The sequence below is a fragment of the Argentina silus genome (genome assembly GCF_951799395.1).
Source record: "Argentina silus genome assembly, chromosome: 22".
In the NCBI taxonomy this organism is placed as follows: domain Eukaryota; kingdom Metazoa; phylum Chordata; class Actinopteri; order Argentiniformes; family Argentinidae; genus Argentina; species Argentina silus.
The window spans coordinates 9,189,128-9,216,296 of NC_139676.1; the positions used below are offsets into that span (position 1 = coordinate 9,189,128).

The 27,169-nt window shown below is 45.7% G+C and overlaps 1 protein-coding gene across 1 annotated transcript in view; it reads right to left on the reverse strand.

The window, feature by feature from the left end:
* add3a (adducin 3 (gamma) a) overlaps positions 1-15,547 on the reverse strand; it is an 85,800-nt gene extending 70,253 nt beyond the window's left edge. The window contains exon 1 of the mRNA XM_083693984.1: positions 15,438-15,547. The gene's annotated coding sequence lies outside the window, so the exon portion shown is untranslated. The remainder of the gene's footprint in view (positions 1-15,437) is intronic.
* Between the last annotated feature and the right edge of the window lie 11,622 nt (positions 15,548-27,169).

A 27,169-nucleotide genomic window follows, 5' to 3' on the forward strand; every position in this document is an offset into this window, starting at 1 on the left:
AGAAAGTGATGGGAGAATGGGAGCACACACAGGCAGTACACACATGAACGTGTGCGCATGCGTACACACACACACACACACACACACACACACACACACCGAGCACACTTATATAAGAGCACCAACGCGTGCTGCCTGGGAGGGCTAAAATATTGAGGCGGTTGTGCTAGCGATGCTACACGGTCCTCTCCGCAAATGACATAACAACCCCCCCCCACCCACCCACCACCCAATCAATTCAGAGGGGCCACCAGAACAATTAGCGCTGCGCCAAGTCCCTCAAATGAAAAGTCCTTGTCCCTTTTCAGGGGCACAGAACATTTCCAGGCCATCAACTTTTGGCTTCGGTGAGAGAGGAGCACTCAGACACACATCTTAATTAAAAAAGCCAAGGACGTGAAACCCATCATTTGCGACCCATCGCAGCGGTTACGCAACGGCGGACCGGTCGTTAGTGTGATTCCGTCAGCCAGGCTCAGAGAGGTGGCTCAAACGCACCGCCACGCCAGAATCTTGCGGGGTCGTAGAGGAAAAAAAAACAAACAGCATTGGCCGAGGATGGTGGACACTGTTGGTGTGTGTGTGTATGTGTGTGTGTGTGTGTGTGTGTGTTCTGTGTGTTTGGCCGCGTCCACCATTATCATGTCACCCTCTCTTTGTGTCCCCAACTGAAGTTTCTTTGTTGTTATGTAATGGTGTGTTCATCCAGTTTATGGATCTGATCCACACATTGGAGAGAGAGAGAGAGAGAGAGCGAGAGAGAGAGAGAGAGAGAGAGAGAGGGTGTGTGTGTGTGTGTGTGGGGGGGGGGGGGTCATTACCTAAATGTTGAGGTCAAATGCAGCTTAAATGCAGAAGTCAGAAGAATGTTTATTTTAGCGCAACGTCAAATCTCTGTTAAAAGCAATCCAATAACAAACCAACTGCTCCGACAAATCCTTCATGATTGAATAGAACAACGTATAGAACAACGTATAGAACACAAACGAAACCTGTGTGTTTGATGCCATTCCTTACTCCATTCCGTGCATTACAATGAGCCCGTCGTCCGATTTCCACCTCCACCAGCCTCCCCTGATGTACAGTTATGCTGTTGTTACGCAGAATACACAGTCACGGTCTGTGAACGCTACCACAACGCACGTACAATACGCCACGTCTGCTCACAGATGGTAGCTGTCTCCATCCTGAGAGAATTAATCAACAGATTGAAAAGCCGGTCAAAATCAACCCATTTATCAAAGTCAACCACCAAATGCTAACTCTGTCAATATCCCTGAAAACATAACCTACTGTAGATGAGAGAGAGCACTCTGTTTAACATAAAATAATAATAAAATTCAAAAAAATTGAGCTGTAATGGCCTCGAAATTCAATTTTGCGCTAAATAACACGGCTGATATTGGTTTGTTTTGGCACTACTAGAACACAGGAAGGAGGGGGCAGTAGGCAGGTACAGTAGCTTGGCTACAGCTAGCGGCTAGCCGCCAATAAACAGTTGTTTTCCTGATAGCAGCAGTTTTCGGCGGGGGGATTCTGTCTGTGCTGCAGTCCACTCCAAAAGCCCTCTAATCTTGTTACTGTTGACTCTGCTTTATAGGGGGGAACGTGTGTGTGTGTGTGTGTGTGTGTGTGTGTGTGTGTGTAACTCCTAGGAACATTGTGCATCTATGGCCTTTATACCGCCTAACCAAGACGACTGTACTGAAGTCATGTTTTGTGAGTGCAATCTAACGTACTGTACAACCTTCAACACACAGACACACACATTCTAACGTACTGTACAACTGTCAACACACAGACACACACATTCTCCCCGTCATCTCCCTCTCTTTCTCATCACTTCATCACACCAATGCACAAGTGTGAGGGTTGGTGATTGGTTCTTTTAGCAGCCTTCATGTTTATAAAAGGAAAAGGTCTACTCATGTTCCCCAGGGAGAGTGTGAGAGAGAGAGAGAGAGAAAACCTTCAGTATGACTAAGCCTTGGTTCGACGTGTGTGTGTGTGTGTGTGTGTGTGTGTAGGGCCGTAACTACCATAGAGGATACAAAGGTTATGATCTCTGTATTTTTGAGTTATGAATGAGTTATTGAATAGTCCGATTGCAAGCGGGTTTGTGATAAATAATTGTCAATTATACACTTTGCTTTGTTGTGTTAATGACCCTGTGTGTGTGTGTGTGTGTGTGTGTTTTTTTCTTTTTGGCGGGGCTAGTTCTTTATGGCCATTTTCCCCAGAAGAAGGGGCCTCTCCATGTTTACAGCAAACAGAGCCCCCCTCTGCTCTTCATGAGGAGGATGAAACCCAGAGCAGAGCACAGAGAGGAGCTCCAGGGCCATGCTTAGAGAGAGAGAGGTGGGTTGGAGTAGAGCACTCACGAGGACGAGGCACAAACATACAGAGCGACACAACCTCTGTCTATAGTCCCCTTAAGTAACGAAACTGACAATGAAGCACTTGGCTAATTGACTCCGAGGTCAAGGGTTAGGGTTAGGTTGACACGTAGTCAAGTCTGATTGTGTTGAGTTGATGGAGCCCCACCCTGTAAGACCTCCATAGAGAGTAGCATTAGGGCAGGGTGGGGGGGGGGGGGGGGGGGGTCGCAGTGAGTTCAAGAGCAGAGGGGAAGATAAACACAGCTGCCTTTAGACAATGTTCTGCTTCGACACACACACGCATGCAAAAACACACACACACAACTATATCAGCTTTGTGACCTCACATTGGAGATGGGTGTGTACAACACCAGAGAGAGCAAAGCAAGCGCCAACATCCCTCCTCAATCCCTCCATCTTTCCCTCCCTCCATCTCTCCCTCCCTCCTACCAAACTCTCTCAATCCCTCCATCTCTCTCAATCCCTAAATCTCTCCCTCCCTCCGACGAAACTCTCTCAGTCCTTCCATTTCTAATTCCTTTTCTAATTCTCTACCTCCCTTCCTAATTCCCTCCCTCCCCAACTCCTTCCCTCCTTCCCTCCCTCCATCCCTCATTCTGCTCCCTACTTTACTGTAAATATGAATGACTTTAAATCCCTCTTGCAGGGTCCCTCATCTCTAATCTACACCAGAGAGCTCAGAAGTCTTTACTTCCCTCAGACAGAATATCTCACTGAAGAGCTTCACATGCAAGGCAGGGCCAGTTTAGGAGGGGTGCCCCCCCCGCCCCACACACACACACACACACACACCCCTGACAGGTACCCCCCCAATCCCAGGCCATGAAGCCGAGTACATGATAACCCAATTAAACTACTTACTCCTAGACTCTGTTTTGAGGAAAACATGGCACGAATGGATACACACATTTCCTTTCAAAGCCCGCCCCCTCCCCCCTTCCCCTTATTCAACTTTTATCAGTTGGTTCAGACAGTTCAGTTACAGTATGAGATAATTTAGTACAGAGCGGACCTTGTGGTGATTTGTAGCTCTTTTATACACACACACACACACACCACACCCACACACCACAACACACTCACACACAGTTGTGAACTTCAGACGCAGGTGTGACTTCCCTCATCAGTGTGTTGTGAAGTCCTCCAGTCCTCACATTAATCCTGTCTCTAGGTCTTGGAACCCAACTGAAATTGGCTTTGACTGTACAGTGCATGGTTAGTCATTCGAGAGGATATTAGTTCAGTGAATAAAACATTTAACAACAATTACAAATATTAAGCCACATTTCCATGATGTGGTGGCTATATATACTGTCAATATCACATCCTCAGTATAGAGAATAAGGATGTGAATTTTCGGGTTGGGTTAGGCTAGGGGTGGTTCTGTGGTTTGGTACAACATTCCCACAGTGGAATAACATCCAGCATATGAAAGGGTACACAGAAATCTACCCCACACAACGTTTCGAGGGACTGCAGGGTTATTTGTCATCTACACACACCCCCCCGTCCCCCGTCCCCCTCCCTTTGTCAATTCCATGTGAGAGAGGGCATGGACCAGGTTTTTCCGGAACAAGCAGAAACATCAGAGAAGTTTTAACGGATGGTAATCACTGTGTTGACAGATTTCCTTGGCCCACAAAAGAATGACATCATCGATTCATGGATCATAACAACGATTAGAATATGACCTCAAAAAATTACATCATTTAAATGAAAAGCATCCCACTTTCCATGCTTTAAAAGCTCATAATGTTCCCCCATCCTGGCTGGTACAGCATATCACTGTCCATCCGGAAAGAACAGAACAAAGATATGGGGTATCCTATTCTGTCATTTCCCTCACAGAGGACGAGGACATGCGGTCTTCCTCAACTTCCTGTCATGTGACACAGGAGAGGACTGGAACCGGTGACAAGGCACAAGCAAAGCTTTCTGGGGTATCTCTCCCTGTTCCCCATCCAGACACATCCTCAGTGGAAACTGAGTTGGTGTGTGTGTGTGTGTGTTTGCGTGCGTGCAAAGGCGGGAATCTACAGAGACACTGTTTGTGTGTATGTGGATGTGTGTGTGTGTGTGTGTGTGTGTGTAGGAAGGGGGAGTAACAGATAAAGGGGTAAAGCGTACTTGACAGGAGTATCTGTGTACTGGGCTGATGAAGCGTCTCTATTGTTCTGTTGGCCGGTAGGAAGCGTGTGAAAGGGACACAGCCTTACCTCACTGCTCTGCCTGGGGAATGGGGACAGCATGGACATGGTTCCTATCCTGGCATGTCAGAGTTGACGTACACACACATACACATACACACACATACACATACACACACATACACATACACACACACACACACACACACACACACACACGCGCACACACACACACACACGTTGAACCAAGGCTTAGTCATACTGAAAGTTTTGATGCGCAGTGTCATCCATGCCAGTGAGATAACAGCTTGATAACATGGCATGCAAGGGGAGGCAGAGGCCTGCCTACTCACCATCCTTCCATTACACAAGTGATGTCAACTATCAGAAAACCACACTGCTGAAATGCGGTTTCGGTTAGCAGGGTACCAAACAGGTTCATGTTTCATGTGCAGTATAATGAAACATAAGGATGCCTCACCTCACACAATCGGTGTTTGCTGTGGAAACAGAGGGCCTGTGTCATGGTGACACACACACACACACACACACACACACACACACGCACATACCTACACACACACACACACACCTACCCGCACACACACGCACGCACGCACATACCTACACACACACACACCTACCCGCACACACACACACACACACACACACACACACACACACGCACATACCTACACACACACCTACCCGCACACACACACACACACACACACAAACACGCACGCACACACCTACACACACACTTTGATTGATGGCCCTTCAAACAGTGTGAGCTAGCTGCATCTGTATGGACTCTACCCAAAACGCCTCGAGGCCACATTTCGCAACAATGACAGAATAGTAGCAATCTAGTGAGATCACAGAAGTGTGTACACCACCTGACTGAAACTGTGCGTATTTGGTTAGTGTGTAGGCGCAGAGACAGTTTGCACACTACAGTACAGTGCCTTGTCAGTTCATGGGTAAACACACCACTTAGTGGTGACGTGCCACTGAGAACACAGACCTGTTGTCTCCCTTACCTGCTCTGGTAACACACCACATAGGCTGATAGTTCCTGATTCATTTGATTATTACGTTTTGTGCTATGATGCACAAATGGATAAACATCCAACAGCAGGTGTATGTGTGTGTGTCAGTGTGACTGTGTAAATCCTGTCTGTACAGTAGTACCTTCAGGCAAGATATTGTGAAACTGTCAATAAACTGAAGGAAAGGGATTGAATGTCAGCATAGGTGCATATACAGTACCTATGTTATGATATCTCCAGGCTGAAACTCAAAGAGATGACATTGAGTCGGCCATACAATCAGATTATCCCTTTATGATAGTGAGCTGAGACAAAAGGACAGCAATTTGAACTGTTGGACACAGAGCATCATGTTGTCCATTCCGTATTCCAGACCGTGACGAGACAAGAATGAGACGCTACTCCCCTTCACCTGGACAGGAGCTTCATCCAAAACAACTTCAAAACAAACAAAACAAACAAGCAGTCTGTAATATGTAAGAAACAAGAAAACTCAGAGTAGCTACAATGTGTTATTTCATAAGATAAAAAAAAAACTCCTTCCTTCTAAAAAGGGAAGGGACATGTCAACACCCAGTGAAATGGGTGTGTGTGTGTGTGTGTATCTATGTATGTATGTGTGGTTGTGTGTATCTATGTATGTGTGTGTATGTGTATCTATGTAAGTGCGTGTGTGTGTGTGTGTGTGTGTGTGTGTGTGTATATCTGTGTATATCTGTGTGTGTCACCATCACCAGCAGGATATAAAGCAACATCCCTACTTGGTACCAAACAACCATGTCTAACCGACAGGAACACAACAGAACAGGGCTGGGCTGCAATGTACCATGTCATCTAACATCTAATTAGAGCCCAGGTCCACCAGGCAAATCAGGCCCACCAGAACCAGGCTCCGGTCCCTCCAGAACCTTCTATCTGATTACACTGATTGGACACAGATACTGGACAGGCCACGCTGAGTGACAGTGAGGGGGATAGGGACAGATGGAGTGTCATGTTGGTGTCCCTGTTCTAAATCGGACACACGCACACACACACACGAACGATCACACACGCGCACGCGCACACACACACACACACACACACACACACACACACACACACACACACACACACACACACGGCTCTGTGACACAGGCAGGGTTGCATAGGCGTGCCCTCTGGGGTATACAACTGAATGCAAAACGCGTCACTAATGAAAACACACCGACTGCCATGCTGAAAACAAAGACACAGCAAAAAGCAGAGAGAGGAAATATACGATGACTGTACCTCTAAAACAACAATATAGTGTTTCACTACTAAATAATAACGTAACCTCAGCTGAATGTGTGTTGTGTTCTCAGTCCTGGCCTGGGCATTCACAATCAATCTAAGCACGTGACTGGAGGTGTTCGGTAAGTATAACGTTGACCTAAATGCAAAGACTGCCATAACAAACAACGACTTTTTGCCAATAAAAACAATGAAAGCAAGCCTACGGGATGGTAACAAATGTGTTTGTGTGTGCTATTTCTGAACAGCGAACAGTTGCACGTCATCAGGAAAGGGGGAAAGCGAGAACCGTGGAGGGTCCGTGTCTACAAATAGATGCCAATCAGCTTGATCCGACAACATACCCACGCACGCACGCACACACACACACACACACACACACACACACCACACATACACACACAGGGGCACCCACACACACACACACACAGGGGCACTCCCCCCCTGCATACACATACACACACACACACACTCCATGAGATCTATTTGTGTTCAGGCTGGGGGAGGCAATAAGCGATCATGTATTAACACCATGAGTGGCCCGTGTTCAGAGATCTGATGTCTGCCTGCGTACGTAGTTAACACCACACCCTGAACTGCTTCAAAGAGGAGCCCTCATCACATAGGTATGTTCCTTTAAATACGGCCTATCACCAAGGGCCGACACGTTCTCCCACCTCAAACAAAAACATCTTCACATGCTATGATCATTGAGGAATGACAAAAAACAAAACACGTTTGATACCATTTCTCATTCCATTCATTACAATGAGGCCCCGTCCTCCGATTTCTACCTCCACCGGCCTCCCCTGTACTGTACGTAGAACCAAAAGGGTTCTTGGGAGCTTTGGAGACCCCCCGCAGTAAGAGAACCCCTTTTCGGTGCCATAGAACAGTGAGAACAAGCATCCATACAGTAGCGTAGCATAGAAGAAAAGGGACACGTCATACTGTACCTCCGCAAGATGACCTATTTCGAGGCGACTGACAGCTCCATAGACACAGGCCGGCGTGCTGCGGTGGCTGTTAGAGTGAATCCTGTCACCAGCGGTTTGTCACTGGGTGTGTGATGAGACGAGAGGATGTTTCCCGATAGCCTGCCCCACAAACAGGAACTACAGCACTGGGTGTGTCTGTCCTGCAGCCAATGATGAGGTAAATATAGATGTTTGGTAAGAGAGGCGATAAAGCATGTTTCCTGTGCTTGTGGTGTGTGTGTGTGTGTGTGTGTGGGTGGGTGTGGGTGGGTGTGCACGTGCGCACACACACACACACACACACAAACAAAGATGCTTGGGGTGTCACTGCAACCACAAACATAACCACAATGAAACCATCTACAGACGCCATGAAAACCAGTGGAACAAATAGGGGACAGCTGAGGTGCCGATCTGCAATGTAAGACACACACACACACACACACACACACACACACACACACACACACACACACACACACACACACACACACACGGCGACTTGTGGTTGCTTAGGACGCAGCTTATGGGGATAGGAAGCATGTGAAACCACAGCGCCTCCCTACCCTGGCATGTCAGAGTTGGCAGACACACCCCCACACCCACAGCTTGCCACCTTGCCATCAGATATTGCCTCAGGATGCGATATGCTGCAGAATGATGCACTGTGGCTCCATCTGCAATGGAGTCAAGTCAACCAAAGCTAATCCTGATCGAGAAAAGTCCTAAATCTCTGATTTGTGCCTCAGTTTCCATCAGCAGAAGTCTTCTCTAACTCCAAACCGCACTCCCCTTCCACCACCCCGAACCGTAGCCAGACACCGCAACCGCCAAAAGGACCGAACCCCAACCACGAGACAACATTCAGTACACATCTTTCACTACGAACTGATTTACACACTATTTGACTTTTCCAGACTTTCCAACCACATCATCCCTCAAATCTAGGCTTTAATAGATCAAGGATGCCTTGACAGTGGCTGATTCGAGATCAGTGTTCTTTTTCGATCCTGGTCCAGGTGAGCCACAGCCAGGGTGCATGCAGCGGACTTTTGTTGCTGCCCAGAACTAACAAGCTCAATTGAATGAATCAAGGGCTCAATGATGGAATAGCACGGCTCTAGATACATGCACATTGGGGGCGTTGTTAGTTGTGCACAATGACAACCAGCACAGTGCACACACACACACACACACACACACACACACACAGACACAGACACACACACACACCAGGAAGACTAGTGGTCACTTAGGACGCAGCTTATGGGAATCCTATTAAAGAATAATGAATAAAGTGCTATAACTAAATAATGACTACATGATGACAGAACAACACTTAGACCTACATGACAAGTCCGACCATTCAGATTTACCGCCCACTTTCCCAGAGAATTGAATTAACAAACCGCAGGGGTTTCTCCCTTCACAGACAGACAGAGACAGCGTAGGCCAACGTGTGACGGGCCATTGTGTGAGTCAAGGTATCATGATTGAGTCGGACCAATTTAGCTGTGAGGCCACGGGACGAAGGGAGAGTTACGTCGCCCAGCGGGCAGTGACAGTTTTATATCACGGCTATAAAACACGAGAGACGGGGACCCAGTAAAGAGGCTACCTGAATGTGTCTCCACAGGTCGGGAGAACGGAGGGGTAGATTTAACACAGGGAAGGAGAACGGAGGGGTAGATTTAACACAGGTCGGGAGAACGGAGGGGTAGATTTAACACAGGGAAGGAGAACGGAGGGGTAGATTTAACACAGGTCGGGAGAACGGAGGGGTAGATTTAACACAGGGAAGGAGAACGGAGGGGCAGATTTAACACAGGTCGGGAGAACGGAGGGGTAGATTTAACACAGGTCGGGAGAACGGAGGGGTAGATTTAACACAGGGAAGGAGAACGGAGGGGTAGATTTAACACAGGGAAGGAGAACGGAGGGGTAGATTTAACACAGGGAAGGAGAACGGAGGGGTAGATTTAACACAGGGAAGGAGAACGGAGGGGTAGATTTAACACAGGAAAGGAGAACGGAGGGGTAGATTTAACACAGGGAAGGAGAACGGAGGGGTAGATTTAACACAGGGAAGGAGAACGGAGGGGTAGATTTAACACAGGGAAGGAGAACGGAGGGGTAGATTTAACACAGGGAAGGAGAACGGAGGGGTAGATTTAACACAGGGAAGGAGAACGGAGGGGTAGATTTAACACAGGGAAGGAGAACGGAGGGGTAGATTTAACACAGGGAAGGAGAACGGAGGGGTAGATTTAACACAGGGAAGGAGAACGGAGGGGTAGATTTAACACAGGGAAGGAGAACGGAGGGGTAGATTTAACACAGGGAAGGAGAACGGAGGGGTAGATTTAACACAGGGAAGGAGAACGGAGGGGTAGATTTAACACAGGGAAGGAGAACGGAGGGGTAGATTTAACACAGGGAAGGAGAGGGAGAGGGAGAGCAGGAGAGAGGGGGGACAGCATACCGTAGAGTTCAGTAGGCAGCACCATAGAGCTGTGGCGAACCTCTGTGGTGGGCGGGCACACACACACACACACACACACACACACACACACAAAAACGCACACACATACGCAATAGTGCAGACCCCCCCGCCATCCGCTGGAACACAATGATCAGGTCGTCACGTCAAAACATCTGATAGTCCTCTGTCTAAAACAGTCTATTCCTGCGCTGTAGTTGTAGTTGGGTGAGTTGGGCCAACATTGACGCCACTTTAGAGAAGAAATACAAAAACAGTGAGCCCCTCCCCCCCCAATACACACACCATTTGACACATATAGCAAACATTTTGCAGACAATGTGAAATTACAATCATTTGGCAAATTAGCTTTGTGACCTGGAACATATCAAGTTAAGCATCCACACACACACACACACACACACACACACACACACACACACACAAACGCACCCTGGAGGCACAGACCGACAAACACCCCCTCCCCCTCCTTCCTCCCACACATTTCTATTCCCCCTTATGGTTGTGGTTAGTACAGGGGGTAAGGTAAGCCGATCATAGCTCTGTGCCTAAAGGGAACCCGAGCTCTAATGCCCCCCCCCCCCCCCCAAAAAGAAAGAAAAAAAAGAAAAGAAAAGAGCACCACATCCTCAGCCCAAAACATAATATTGAATACCAGAGTAACTGTCATTCAAAATAATGTATGTTTTTAAACCAGTAGTTTGATGGGTTTTCTGCCTTCAAAACGGTTAAAACAGAGAGAAAAGACATCTTCATGTGATTGAACATGCACTGTAGTTCTAACAGACACCACTGGACTACACAATCACGTCCACTGAAGAAGTGCAAAGCCAACTTTAATAAGAGCATTCTGGGCGGAAGATCAAAGGATCCGGTTGGTTCTAAAGCTCATTATGCCCAAAGCTTGGCACCTCTCCCTCTCCCATGGTCAACATCTGACCCCGTAACCATGGCAAAGGCACTCCAATATCTATGCAAACAGCCTTTCACCGCTCAGGAATCTCACTTTTAGTCTGGAGGAGACCTCAACAACGCTAGTAGATACATGCTTCACACACACACACAACACACACACACAATACACACAACACCCCCCCCCCCCCACACACACACACACACACGAGAAAAACTCAGCTGTGGTCCAAGAGTTGAACCCATTCAGCGAATCACCACCCACATGTGCATAATGAGGTTATTATAGCCTCAGCCCACGGGGACCACTGGCTTTGGCAACTCAACACTGGCCTCCACACACATTCTACACACACACACAAAACACAATTCATCTGTCTTTGCCAAACAGTAAACTTTTATCTTGACCAACAGCCAAGTGACTTGACAAGGAATAGCTCAGGGTCCTACTCATGGTTTAACATACCTCCTTGACGCCGAAACGTGTCCACAGTGACTATGCGGATTATACTTGAAAGCCACTATTGTCAAAGTGGGGTACGCGTACCCCCGGGGGTACGTGGATCGATCTAGGGGGTACGCAAAATAAATTTGTGATTTACCTTCCCAAACAGTCCTAGTTGAATAGCCGACTGCAGTCTCAGTACCAAAAATAAATGCATGCACCCTATCCAACAGAATAATATTATCACAATGTCTAATATGTAAGGGATAATGTTCATAGAATATCAATTAGGCTACAAAATAACCGACAGGGGGTACATGATTGTTAAACGTTTGGGAACCACTGCTTTAAAGCATCACTTATGTTTCTATTTGAGAGTGTTGGCTGTATTATTTATCTATAACATTCTTCCTGTAAACTGAACTTAATGAGTTTGTATCCATGTTTAATAGAAACCATTTCTTCCTCTAATACCTTGTTTTCATTGGGTGTTACAACCCCACTGAAAGACACTCAGGCGTGGTTTCTGAGCGTGTCCAGGAGAGCAGCGACACACAGGCCTGACCGACCCAAAACTAGGCTGATATAAAAGAGGGTTAATGAACAACAGATGGAGCCAGTGACCAGAGAGAAAAGAAAATCCAAATAATAAAAACAAATCATGCTGACACACACACACACACACACACACACACACACCCTAACAATGGGAAAACTAACTTTCCAGCCCAACTCAATCAATTTATAGTGCGGAGAGACACAAGCCACATGTTTTTGATAAGCTTCAACTGAGAAGAGTGAGGTAATGATGAAGTCATGTTTGTCTTCTGGACAGGTTCAAATAAAAAGTCTCTCTCTCTCGCTCTCTCTCTCTCTCACACACACCATGTTTCAACATGACCACTGCTTTTACATGAAGTTGCCTATTGACAAGTTACCACAAAACATTATTATTTTATTTTTTTCTGTTACACAGTTGTACCTCAAGTTCAACTTCATGCAATACAATGCTAACACGTGAACTAGACTTCCTATAGACTTCCTTCATTAGGAGGGTGTAGTGTGTTCTCAACTGATTGTAGCCAATTAACCAGTCACTTATGGCTTGTTATTGTTGGAGCCGCCCGCCATCAAGAGTCCTTCAGAGCCCAGTCCTCAGAGCAGCATTCCCAGGGTAAAATGGACCATGGTGGACACCATACTTCCTGACTCTTAGATAGACATTAGTATTGGCCGGCTCCCTCTCGCCTTGAGGCAATTGTAAAGCCATTCATTTAGAAAAGGAAAATAAACAGAGGGAGGAACGGGCCCTCGCTCTCAGGGCTGGGGAAGAGAGAGAGAGAGAGAGAGAGAGAGATTGTTGCAGAAATGTGTAGAGGACTCGATGGACACATCTTGATGGTTTTATTTTGCTCTGTGTTACACACAACCCCCCCCACCCCCCAGACATGCTAGGTTACATGTCTAACGTTCTCATGTATATAATGTCAAAGACTCCAATGCACCAATTCACGCAAAGTTAATTCAAATGTATTGCTACACTCTGTTCGGCTACCATTCCGAGAGCTAGAATACTGCGTCACATTTCTGAGAAAAGGGAGGTTTTGTGAGGTAACGTTTACGCAAGGCCGGGAGGGGAGGTCAAAGATCCTCCTCTAGCATCTCCCTCCTTCTCCCCGCAGCTTTAGAGCTTGTTGAGATGAGAGAGAAAACCAAAAACGACAGGTCTAGTCGGCCTAAGCCCCGATCAACTGCAATATTCATGACAACCTTTAGAAACACTTGGAGAAGGAGGAGAAGAAACAGGGGGAAGAAATAGGAGGTGACACCAGGAGGAGGGGCGCGGAGTCTGGAGAAGAAAACAGAAATACAGAGCATGTTTGCGTTTTCTAACGACTCAAGTCATTGGCTACAGGCTAAAAGAGAGGGGGGGGGGGGGGGGAAACTCATGCACTCATATGTTCCCTCAAGGCATTGAGCTACAGTTTTAAGTATCCCCCCCCCTCCACCCATCTGAGATATATTAGAGAGACCACTGCCCTGGATGTGGGTCCATCTGGTGAACAATCCAGCCTTAAAGCAGTGGGGACCGTAATGTATAATCAAGCATCTCAGAGTACGGAGGCCCCATCAGAAACCATTATGATATTTGTCTCGGCTGGCCCTTTTAACTCTGGCAGCTCTGGACCGGTGTGGAAACTGATATCCTTGGAGAGTCGTTACACGTTCAGAAATATCAGAGCGTTGAGAGAGCTGCTCTTGATGGGTAATAGTCGAGTTGGGAGTTGGAGAGTGAGAGAGAGAGAGAGAGAGAGAGAGAGTGTGTGTGTGTGTGTGTGTGTTGGGGGCTTTCATCTGTCCAGTGTAGGAGACATAGGAGACGGTGGAGAGAGAGAGAGAGAGAGGAAGAGAGAGAGGGATAGAGAGAGTGACACACACACACACACACACACACAACCACAAGCCCTCTGAGGGGCTGTAACTAATCTGCTTTGGACACCATGGGTTAAAACCAACACTGTAACTAGAGCTGTGATTAAATGCATTTGGTATCCATCTGGTCAGAGCAATGAAATGTTTGTGGCTTATTTTCAATGTGGGAGACAACTGATTGTTGCTGTGTTCAGTTTAGTAATGCATGTATTATGTATTGTGTACGGTGTAATACCATGCATTAGATATAATTGCATGCAATTAGACCGAGACATCAACATGCCATGTTACTACATGGTGTGTATCTGTGTTAAATGATACACTGATGACTCCGGTTTGAGAAAGGCAAAGCAGCTGGACTGTGTCAAGAATGATCAGAGAGCTTATCAGTCAGCAGAGGACCCTGTTCAGGAGACAAACCCATAAAGAAGGGAAACTGTCTGGATAATCAGTTACAGACGCCTCTGTCATAGCAGGTCTATATAAGGATGTGGAGCAATGACATCATTTAGCCTATTTCACTGAAACTTGGGGACTTCTGCAACATCTGTAGTAAAACAGTAATTGTTAATTGTAAAAGCTTTAGCTCACTGTAGTCTACAATACCCACGTGATTTATTGATTTAGGTTACTTTAAGCACCCAAAATGCGAACTAAAAAGCGATTAATGGGTATTAAGTGATCACAAATGATGCTGTTGGTGGATTGGTACCCTACGTCATTACTCATTCTCGCATCACATTCCTCGGATGGCCACTAGCGTGGCTTGCATCGCCTGTGAAACCTCTTCCCGGACAACTTTCACATTTTTTGGCCCAGGCGAACGATACGGCCGTTTCGTGCAACAAACCAACATACTAAAGTGTCGCATGTATTGTTAGAAATATATTCAAAGTAGCTAAGACGAATCACTCATAATAATTGTGCCCCCCGGTAATAGACTACATAGGTTGCCATAATCACAGTCCGTCGCCACCGCCACCACACCACGCCGCATCAAAGGCAAGTGGCTTCTTCGATTAACGGTGGATACATATCGATACATTGTTGGAACAATTGCTGCTCATCAGCCAAATGTAACACAATGCGTTACATTTAAAGGCGTGCCACAGGGTATAAAATAATAACTTGTGCAAGCATGACCCGCGCGATCAAGAATCGTTTATCAAATTCACCCACGAGTTGACAAACATTCTTACTTGCTACATAACACAATCTAACGCGTGCGTCTAACAATGCATAATAAACAAAGCAAAGCCAGTCTATCTGACATGACATTTCAAAGTGCATTAATTACCTGATTAACTCATCAAGTGAAAATCACACTTTCATTCAGTCCGCACCACTTCGAGTGTTCTGAACTCCTGATTCACGTTTTGAATTCAACGGGTCAGTTGTAGCATGAGGAGTGCGCCTCTTTTGCAAGCCTGCACTGACGACAACTAAAGATGATGGACGCAGGCCTCTCCCATGCAATACATAAAGGTCTAGTCAGATGGTGCAGAGATCTGAAGTCTGTGCAGGCTTGAGAATGCGGAACCTCAGAGTCACTATTTGGCAGGAAGTCTGTTCTGCTTTCCCTTTGCTTGACACGAATGAGAGATACAAAATGTGCTAACGCAATTCTGGGGAGATCACAGAGTAGGTCAGGCTACTGTTAAAATAAGGAGCCTAAATTACGCATGGCAATAAATTGGCATTCGGTCCCTGTGTCCCAATCTAAAGCACGTGATTAATTTACGTGTGACTAATTAACACAAATAATCCCCAAAAGTCCCATTACTAATTTATAGGATATAATATGCGAATATAACCTTACCTGGCATTTATTTTGCGATAGGCGTTAATTAATAGTATCCTGGAACACTTTAAAATCATAGCCTAGGGTCTGTTCTGCACGCGTAAAACCGTGAGGAGGGAGCATTGCATGACGTATGCAATAATAATGCAAAAGTGTCATACATCATATGTATGTCATATGTCATACATACATCAATCTGCGGGACGTCTCTGGTTCGTATTGATATCCATGTTAGACCTATCCTATATGAATTCAGCAAGCAAGTGCATTAGAAACCTCTCATATTTAGGCTATTAGGCAGCCTATCCCATAGCCATTTCCACACAGTTCTGCAAACCAAAGCTTTTACATATTGAATGCGTGCCATAGGTCTAGCTTGCTACTCACCACAGTTTCACTTTTATTAGACCACAGATGATATCATCCTACCGCCCGCCGACGGTGCCACTCCTATACGTCATCATTCAACGGGCACCGCGCGCGTCTCGTGGGACAGCTCGCGCTCTGCTACAGTACAGGCTATAGCTCAATATAGGTGCATTCCAGAACAGAACGTCAGGTAGGCCTTATCATTCCGCATCCCTCCACTACAATATGTATATATAGTCGTTTGAATGATCTCAGTAGATGTACATACAGTAGCCTATCGTACGTGTCAACATCACTCATCAGGTCCTGATGTCTAGACACTTTGCTGCATCGCATTTGAATTGACAATGTGGACCGGTTGCGCCACCATGTATATCATTGGGGATAAACAGCCAAATCAAGGACATGACATTTAAATATGTTGATGTCGTCCACACGTTTGGATCCTCTCAAAAATGAAACTTGGAAGATGAGGTGAGCTAGCAGGAGCGGTCTTTACATAACACACACTTTACATAATAACACTTTATATAGCAAAACATGAATTTGGGAATATAGGGCGGTGTCTATGTTGTCAGCATATGCGCAGGAGGTATGTATCTAGCTGTAGGCTATAAGGTCCATCCATCTATCTAATCACTCTCAAAAACACGCATCTCAAAAAAGGAGAGAGATACCAAAGTCCTGAGTTTAGTCAGACCTCTCACTGCAGTTGATCTCCTGCCCATAACCCAGATTCTAGCCTAAAGTTTTATTTGGGACCCTTTGAGTTTCCCTTTCCATGTCACACTATCGCCATCTAGTGGCCACCAAGACACTCTGCTCTTGAATATAACTGGCTCAGAATGCAGTAACCAGTAGCCTATTGAATACAAATCACATTGACTGTATGACCATAGCCAATGTGATTGTATCTACTACTACTACTGCTGCAGAATAAGATGTTATCGCTGATCTACTGTAAATCAGAATTACAACATTATAGTACTCCAACTCCAACATTCACAAAATCAAGGGTTTCCATTCTACCATTAGTTAGGCTGGATGCAACCATCCCATCTACAAAACTGAGAAGCATCTTCCTTTACAAACTGAAAACCTGACATTTGAGAACTTTTTTTTAATCAAAGTTGCACTGCGCAACTTTGGTGTTTAATATTTTAGCTTGTATGTGACATAAAGTCTGTCACCAGGCTATTCCGCATCCAGAGGCAAAGACTGTTTTCTCAACAAAAAGGTTGCAAATGTATTAACCTTCAAAATAGTCCTCAATAAGTTGCATGTTTATAGAAAACAAATAAAATGTTCCACCATAAAAGTATGACAGAATTACTGATAAAAAGACACTTATAAAGGTATCTTAGCGATTGAAATAAAAATAACCTTTCAGACACAGGTAACTCAAAAATGTTAGTGCCTTGCTTTGACCTCAAAATAGTAATTTTTGATCCTGTGTCCTACTAAGAGGGGGAGTACTCTCAACATAGAGAATATAGCATGTCCACTTAGCTTCTCACTGCCTGGGTTTATCTCAGGAGGTTTGTCATTACCTTCACTCCCAATTTAATAATTGTGGCCTACTGAAGCTTTGAATAAATGCCAGACTTTTGCTAACTTTTGCTTAATTCCTCAATAATGTGTCAATTTCAGTGCATACTGGATAATTTTCAATCACTTAAGGTGTAAAACACAAAGAAGTGTCAATCCCATGACAAACTTAATTTACAATTGACTCAAATCAAATTAATGAAATGTATGCCCAAATGGAATTAGCCTATAGCCAGTCGAGGTCCATCATCTTCCTGAACAGAGTACAGACGTGTATTCATTGTGTTTCGCTTCCACTTCACTGCCTTTCTGCTGCTGTGGCGATCTTCGAGCCAGTGAATGGATTGATTCCAGCAAAACATCTGTAAAAACAAAGCACATCCAGACAACATTTTATAAACATGACTAGGTCCCCTGATGTCTTCACATTTGTCGTAACATAACACATTTATCTTTTCCAATAGTTGTCTAAAGAGTAAGTAAAATGTTATTTGCATCAGTTGTGAGAGTTATCCTCTGTCCCCCCCTGCTGGCCCTTCTCAGGAATAACGCTCCTCTATTTCATTATGCTTTGCCTCCAAAGTATCTTCTGTTTCTTCTGTGGGAAAGTCTGTACTGTAGTGCCATCTTTCATTGTGTCGGTGAAGCTTTTTTTTTTTTTTACCATGCTCTTGGCTATCGTGTCGCAAATTGTTCTTGTCAGATGAGGCTCAGTAACATTGATTGATGTTTTGACATTTTTCCCCAAGGGATGGTGAAGTTATCTTTATAAGTTAGTGGTTGTAGTGGTTGTACTGGCTGTTGAACAGGTTGTGCTGGATGTGAAGGATGGCTGTGAAGGGGAAGGGCTTGATGGCTTCAATGGTGTCAGTGACACAAAGTGTGACACTCATTGCTTGTCCTGGAAGTAAAATCTTTAAGTACTAATTACATTTAGAAATCTAAATTGTCGTTTGACGTGTGTCAAGGACAACACAGTAGAATGGTGCCTGCAGCAGGCCTAACCCAAAACTCAAAGAATGTCTCGCTGTCCCTCCCTTCAAATGTAATTCCCAACAAAGGACACGGTGTGAGATTACAATTGCAAAGGAATTGACAAATGGTGAGGGTGTGATTTCTTCAGACACATTACAATCGCAAAGGAATTGACAAATGGTGAGGGAGCGATTTCTTCAGGATGTCTGCCAGGCTCATTCAACTGTAAATAGGTATACACATTTAAATCAAGGTTGGTGCCACCAAAATCCGTCTACAATGCTGTTACGGGTGGAGAGGTCTTTTTCTGTTAGACCTGGGGTGTTTGTTTGTTTGTGTTCCTCTCTTGTGTTCCAGTAGGTCCCTCCTGTCAGGTGAATCAGTGGGAATGCCTGGCAGCTGGGATCCTTCAATCAAGTCCTCATTTGTCCATCAATTAACCCCTACCACACCCTATTTAAGTTATTTTGTTTGGTTCCTCAAGAGGAGTGGCAGTCCTCATTTGGTTTGGCTAAGTTAGAGAGGTGGCAGCTCTCCTTTTGTTTTTTGATACTTTGTTTAGGATGTAGTTTATGTTCCTGAGTTTTCACTTGGTTTATTGTTCAGTTTGTTTACCTTTTTGTAAACCTTGTTTTTTTCTCTTTTTTCAGCCGGGCACAGAGTTCGAGAGGTAGGGTAATTAGTTACAAACCTGCAGGTTTACATCTTGTCCTGCACAACACGTAGGGTACCCCTTGTATTAGTACATCAGATAGAGCGGCGACGCTAACCCTTGTATTGTTTAGGTGCTTCGGCGCCGGTCATGGGGATTTGTTTAGGGGGTTAGTTTTGGGGTTGTTTTTGAGTTATAAGTTTAGATTTAGTTTTTTCCTGGGGTTTTTCCTTTAGTCGTCGCTGCATAGCTCAGGGGGTTGGGTCTATGTTGTGTCTCGTTCTCTGTGTCCCGTGCTGCTGCAAATAAATTATTATTGAACAGATTTTTGGTTGTCGCTGGTCTCCTTCGTTCATGCTCTCACTGTCCTGTGTTGCGCCGGCAGTCCCCTACCATCAGGGGGTTTGGGGGTTAGGAAAAGGGTGTGAACCTTGGGGAGAGGAAAACAGATGAGGGTTTTCCTCCTGTTCCTGCTTCTGAAAGGGAGGAGGGGTCCTCTCCCCCTAGCCCGACTCGGTCAAACACCTCCTCTCTCTCTGAAGGCTCCACTAGTCCCCGTGTGAAGGTTCGAGTGGCCCGTCTTAAGATAGAGGCCAAGGAGAGGGAGAAGGAGAGAATATCGACACATAGTCTATGCGCCAGCTAGAGCTAGATAGGCAGCATGCCCTAGAAATGAGAAAAATTGAAATAGAGCTAGAGATGAAAAGACTTGAGTTAAATCTGCCTGATTTGAAAACACTAGGCACTCCTGGTGGTTTACCTAAGCCTTTTGATGCCAGCCGACAGGTATCGTTGGTCCCTCAGTTCCGCGAACTAGAGGTAGATGAATATTTTGAGTCCTTTGAGCGAATTGCAACTGCTTTTAAATAGCCAGAGGAGGCCTGGGCTCCTTTGCTGCAGAGCAAACTGACTGGAAAAGCTTGTGAAGTAATGAATAAAATGCCTCTTAAGGAAAGTCTGACTTATGCCATGTTAAAAGCAGCAGTGCTTCGTACCTATAGTCTCGTGCCTGAGGCATACAGGCAGCGTTTTCGTGCTTACAAAAAAACTCCGGATAAGACCTTTGTGGAATTTGCCAGTGAGAAGGAGACCTTGTTTCATCGGTGGCTTAAAGCTACTGAGGTCTCTGATTTCAATTCTCTTTGTGACTTGATGTTAATGGAGGAATTTAAAAACTCTCTGTCGGAGCGTTTAGCTACATACCTAAATGAGAAAAAAATCATTAAGCTAGCAGAGGCTGCTGTTTTAGTTGATGAGTATGTTTTAACACATAAACAGCACTTTAGTCTACCGGGTCCTGAAAGAAAGGATAGGTTTGAGAGGCAGGATCGAAGCAAGGCTATGGTTTTTAGTCCAAAGTCTCAAGCCCCGCTTAGATGGGTGCCGTCTCCTCCTCGTTCAGATCTCCGTGAGTGTTATTATTGTCACCAAACTGGTCATTTGATAGGCAACTGTGCTGTGCTTAAAAAGAAGGAAGCAAGTAAAACTGGCTCTCCTTCGCCAACGGGATTATGTCCATTAGTTGCTGTGCCAGACAACATAGAGGGGGAAAACCCTGATTCAACTTACAATCCGTTCATGTTGGACGGCTATGTTTCTCTGGGCTCAGATAGAAAATATCCTGTACGCATACTGCGTGATACAGGTGCTGCTCAATCATTCATTTTGAGTGACGTTTTGCCTTTCAGTGGGGAGTCCTCATGTGGCTCTAGTGTTCTAGTACAAGGAATAGAAATGGGCTATGTTTCTGTGCCGTTGCATTGTGTGAATCTGTCTTGCGATTTGGTAAATGGTCAATTTTCTGTGGGAGTTCGCCCTTCGTTACCTATGCGAGGTGTTACGTTTCTTTTAGGAAATGACATTGCTGGTGGAAAGGTAATGCCCATCCTGGAGGTTTTAGATCAGCCTGATATGTTACAGCCGGATATTCTTGGGAAAACCTATCCGGATGTGTTTCCTGTGTGCGCAGTCACTCGTGCGCAGGCCCGCAAGCTGGGAGAAGTAGTTGATTTGTCTGACACTGTGTTCGCCGATAGTTTGAGTGACAAGGTATTTACGCCTTCTGTCCCCACTCAAGTTATAGAGAGTAGTACAAATGCTAAGTCTATGCTAAAACCAGAGACAGTGTTTAATGCTACACATTTGCCTATGACTCGTGACAGCCTTATTGAAGCACAGAAAGCTGACAATAGTTTATCAAAGTGTTATGATGCAATTCAGAAACCACACTCAGTTAAAGACGAGGATGCCATGTATTTCATTGAGGATGGGTTGTTGTTAAGAAAGTGGAGGTCTCGTGGTGCTGTTGATAGTGATTCCAGTGCCGTAGTTCAGGTGGTTATTCCTATAAAACACAGACAGTTAGTTTTATCCCTGGCTCACGATCATGCATGGTCAGGTCATTTAGGAGTGACCAAAACATACGACCGAGTGCTTAGACACTTCTTTTGGCCAGGGTTGAAAAGGGATGTGTCTCAGTTTTGTCGTACATGTCACACATGTCAGATGGTTGGAAAACCCAATCAAGTTATTAAACCTGCTCCTCTTCGTCCGATCCCCGCTATAGGCGAGGCATTTGAGCATGTCCTGGTCGACTGTGTCGGTCCGCTACCAAAAACAAAGAGTGGAAATCAGTACTTGTTAACAATGATGTGTGTAGCTACTAGATACCCCGAAGCTATCCCTCTTAGAAAGATAACATCGCAGTCTGTAGTGAAGGCCCTGATCAAGTTTTTCTCTACATTCGGGCTGCCCAAGATAGTACAAACAGATCAAGGTACTAACTTTCTATCAGGCATCTTCGAACAGGTTTTAAAATCGTTAGCTATTATTCACCGTGTCTCTAGTGCTTATCACCCGGAGTCGCAGGGTGCCCTCGAGAGATGGCATGGCACCATTAAGTCTGTGTTGCGCAAATACTGCCTGGAGAACAACAAAGATTGGGATGATGGGGTCCCGTTGGCTCTATTTGCAGTTAGAGAAACAGTACAGGAATCCTTAGGTTTCAGTCCAGCTGAGTTAGTGTTTGGCCACACTGTGAGGGGGCCATTGAAAGTGCTCAAGGATGAAATCCTGGGTGAGGGTCTGTCAACAAAGAACAATGTCCTCAGCTATGTGAGTCGTTTTCGTGAGCGGCTGCACGGAGCATGCAGCCTGGCTAAAGAGAGTCTGTTGGGAGTTCAGGGTGACATGAAGACGCGGTATGACAAGAAAGCTCTTCTTCGATCTCTTGTACCAGGAGACCAGGTGTTGGTCCTGTTACCTATTCAGGGGTCATCCATGTCAGCACGATTTTCAGGTCCTTATGCCATTGAGAGAAAGTTGAGTGAAACTGATTATATAATCAGAACCCCTGATCGGAAGAGAAAAACACGTGTCTGTCACCTTAACATGCTTAAACTATACCACGACCGAGAAAGTTTCAGTCCCGAAAGCAGAGTGCCCTCAGTGGCCACTGTTGGAGTGGCTGGTCCTAGCTCCCATCCGTCTGATTGTGACGAAGACGGGTTAGATACCCGTAGATTTCAGCAACAAATCCCTCGATTGACCAATTCAGAGATGCTAAACAACCTTCCGAGTCTTATGTCACATTTGAGTGCTGAGCAACAATCAGAGCTGGTATCATTAATCTCAGATTTCTCCTGCCTGTTTGGAGACGTTCCGTCTCGTACTAATGTCCTGGAGCATGACATAGATGTGGGTGATGTTCGACCAATAAAACAGCATCCCTACCGCGTTAACGCTGTCAAGAGGGCAGCTATGAAACAGGAGACTCAGTACCTGTTAGAACATGGTCTGGCTAAGCCTAGTTCCAGTCCGTGGAGTAGTCCTTGCCTACTTGTTCCGAAACCAGACTCGACTTTTAGATTTTGCACGGATTATCGAAAAGTAAATAACATCACGGTTTCTGATTCGTTTCCACTTCCACGTATTGATGATTGTGTGGATACCATTGGTTCTGCTACTTTTGTGACAAAGTTAGACCTGCTTAAAGGGTATTGGCAGGTGCCCCTTACAGCTCGTGCTTCTGATATATCAGCTTTTGTCACTCCCGATACCTTCTTGCAGTACACCGTGATGGCGTTTGGCCTGAAGAACGCCCCAGCCTGTTTCCAGAAGTTGGTAAACACCGTACTCGGAGACGTTCCAAATTGTACGGCATATTTGGATGATGTAGTGGTTCATTCCACAACATGGGAGGAGCATATGTGCTCTCTCCGCATCATTTTTCAGCATCTGGCAGATGCATCTCTGACCGTCAACTTGGCAAAATGTGAATTTGGAAAGGCAACGGTGACTTATTTGGGTAAGCAAGTGGGTGGTGGCAAAGTGCGCCCCCTTGCTGCCAAGTTGATAGCGATCCGTGACTTTCCAGTTCCTACCACTAGAAGGGAGTTGCGCCGGTTTTTAGGAATGGCGGGCTATTACAGGGGTTTCTGTAAAAACTTTTCCTCTGTTGCTGCTCCTTTGACCGATCTTGTGAGTCCAAAACTTTTTTTCCAGTGGACCGATGCCTGTCAGACGGCCTTCGAGAGCTGTAAGGCTCTTTTATGCAGTGCTCCCGTGCTTAGTGCACCAAGTTTCAGCCTCCCCTTTGCACTGGAGGTCGATGCCAGTTGCATTGGTGCTGGGGCAGTATTGATTCAGTCTGATGAAGATAGTTTAGATCATCCCATCGGGTACTTTTCAAAGAAATTCAACAAATGCCAGATGCGGTACTCTACTGTAGAACAGGAGACCCTGGCCCTACTGTTGGCCTTACAGTTTTTTGATGTGTACGTGGGGTCCAGTACGGTACCCATTGTGGTCTACACTGATCACAATCCCTTAGTTTTCATTCACCGAATGTATAACCACAACCGTCGACTAATGAGGTGGTCCTTGTTTCTACAAAACTACTCCCTAGTCATCCGCCATAAGAAAGGCACTGCTAATGTCTTCGCGGATGCTTTGTCCCGGTGTGGACAACCATGAGAAAATATTGTTTTTTGTTTTGAAAGTCATAATTTTGATAACATCATATTATTTTTACTCCACTATTGAAATGTGTTTGTTGATGTAACATGTTTTTTTCCTCCCCAAGGGTTATGGGTTGTATCAACCAGGGGTTGATATTTGAGGGAGGGAGTGTTACGGGTGGAGAGGTCTTTTTCTGTTAGACCTGGGGTGTTTGTTTGTTTGTGTTCCTCTCTTGTGTTCCAGTAGGTCCCTCCTGTCAGGTGAATCAGTGGGAATGCCTGGCAGCTGGGATCCTTCAATCAAGTCCTCATTTGTCCATCAATTAACCCCTACCACACCCTATTTAAGTTATTTTGTTTGGTTCCTCAAGAGGAGTGGCAGTCCTCATTTGGTTTGGCTAAGTTAGAGAGGTGGCAGCTCTCCTTTTGTTTTTTGATACTTTGTTTAGGATGTAGTTTATGTTCCTGAGTTTTCACTTGGTTTATTGTTCAGTTTGTTTACCTTTTTGTAAACCTTGTTTTTTTCTCTTTTTTCAGCCGGGCACAGAGTTCGAGAGGTAGGGTAATTAGTTACAAACCTGCAGGTTTACATCTTGTCCTGCACAACACGTAGGGTACCCCTTGTATTAGTACATCAGAGAGAGCGGCGACGCTAACCCTTGTATTGTTTAGGTGCTTCGGCGCCGGTCATGGGGATTTGTTTAGGGGGTTAGTTTTGGGGTTGTTTTTGAGTTATAAGTTTAGATTTAGTTTTTTCCTGGGGTTTTTCCTTTAGTCGTCGCTGCATAGCTCGGGGTTGGGTCTATGTTGTGTCTCGTTCTCTGTGTCCCGTGCTGCTGCAAATAAATTATTATTGAACAGATTTTTGGTTGTCGCTGGTCTCCTTCGTTCATGCTCTCACTGTCCTGTGTTGCGCCGGCGGTCCCCTACCATCAGGGGGTTTGGGCGTAACAAATGCAAACAGACAAACTGATACATTAAACAGTAGGAGAGAGTCAGCATAAAGCAGGTAGCCTGAGGCCCCCGGCACATCTAAAATACATCTAAAGGACAAGGCCAGCGCCCGCTTACACCACATCCACTCTGTCACGGGTGTACGGGAGTGGCCCACCAGAGGGACATTAGGGGGGGTAGAGGGGGCAGCAGCATGAATCCGAGATACCGGCGTGGTACTGGGCTGTACGCTTTCACTGTGAGGGCCTACAGCAGAGGCCCTAGCTAACCCAAGCCCGCACACCACAAGAGCCCACCCAATACTGAACGGGAAACAGGACCTGAGATCGGCCCGGGCAGGAGATGCCGCCCCCCCAACCTGTACCCACTCGGTATAAGGGTCAACACCAGGCACCCAGGCCGAACCAGCCTTGACCCATCCACCGGCACAGGGCATCCCCCGCTCACAGACAATGACTTCAGCCAGACACGAATAACACCTGGATAACGCCTGGGGCAACCGCCACCACCCCCAATGGAGGGATGAAAGTGTCTGCTCAGGCAAATCTGGTAGCACTGACAATACTGCCTCTCTTACCTTCTCTCCTAAAACTGACATGGCTCTACAACAAAGGAGAAGAACAGTGAAGGATTACCTCGCCAAATACCTTGGCTAGGTACTCCTTCTGACAACTGTGTTGTCAGATTTGAAGTGAAATGCAGTGGGTTGGTGGTGGGTAGACAGTCAGTGCAAATTGTCTGTTGTTGATGTTCAGCAGTCTTATGGCCTGGAGCTGACTAGGTGATCCGCATGATCCTGAATGTTCAATCAGGGTCAATCAGGGTCCAAAATAAGCCCAGTGAAGTACCTGCACCACCTCAAGGACCCTTCAAAACGTGTAAATGCCCCCTTCAGCATGACCTACCCAAAACAACACACCTGATGGAAAGCTATTTTTAGCAGGGTGTGTCGGGGGTATTTACAAAATCCAGGTCACAGTAGAAGCAGTATGAGGAAATATTGTTTTCAGTGAGCATGGTTAATCTGTTGTAATAACAATGTATTCGTTTTATATAATAAGCACGTGAGTTCCTATATTAAGCATGTGGTCCTCTGTGGCTCAGTTGGTAGAGCATGGCGCTAACAACGCTTAGGTCGTGGGTTTGACTCTTGCTGGGACCATATAAACTGAAATGTATGCACTCACTGCAATGTAAGTCGCTTTGGATAAAAGCGTCAGTTAAATGGCATATTATCATGTTGGTGGCACCACTCATTTCCCTTGTTCCTTGTGGTGTAATAAACTATATTAACTGGTAAGCAGTCATGCAGTGGTGGGTAAACCCAAGTAAACAATACTCAGAGAATTGTGTTTACCCACTTTTTCTGCTGCTGTAGGTCAATGTTATCCACCTATTCAATCCATGGTGATTTCCTGAGAATTGTATTCACCTCAGTACTGTAGATGCTTCCTAGAAGTCCACACCCAAAGACAAGATCGGATCAGGCTATAAAAAGCTGAACATAATAACTCAGTCATTCCACCTCTGGATAATTGGTGTGTGTGATGATGACCCATATTTCCAGCCCACATGTGTGTGACAAGAAAGAGGATGCAGTCAACCTGCACCTCCCATTCTGAGTTCTATAGAGAAGCACTCTGAGCCAATCAGATCTCCCACCCTGAGTTCTATAGAGAAGCACTGTGAGCCAATCAGAGGCTGAGACACCAGGGGCTGAGGCTGCACACCTCAGACACACACACACACACACTCAGTCTCTCTGAGGACGA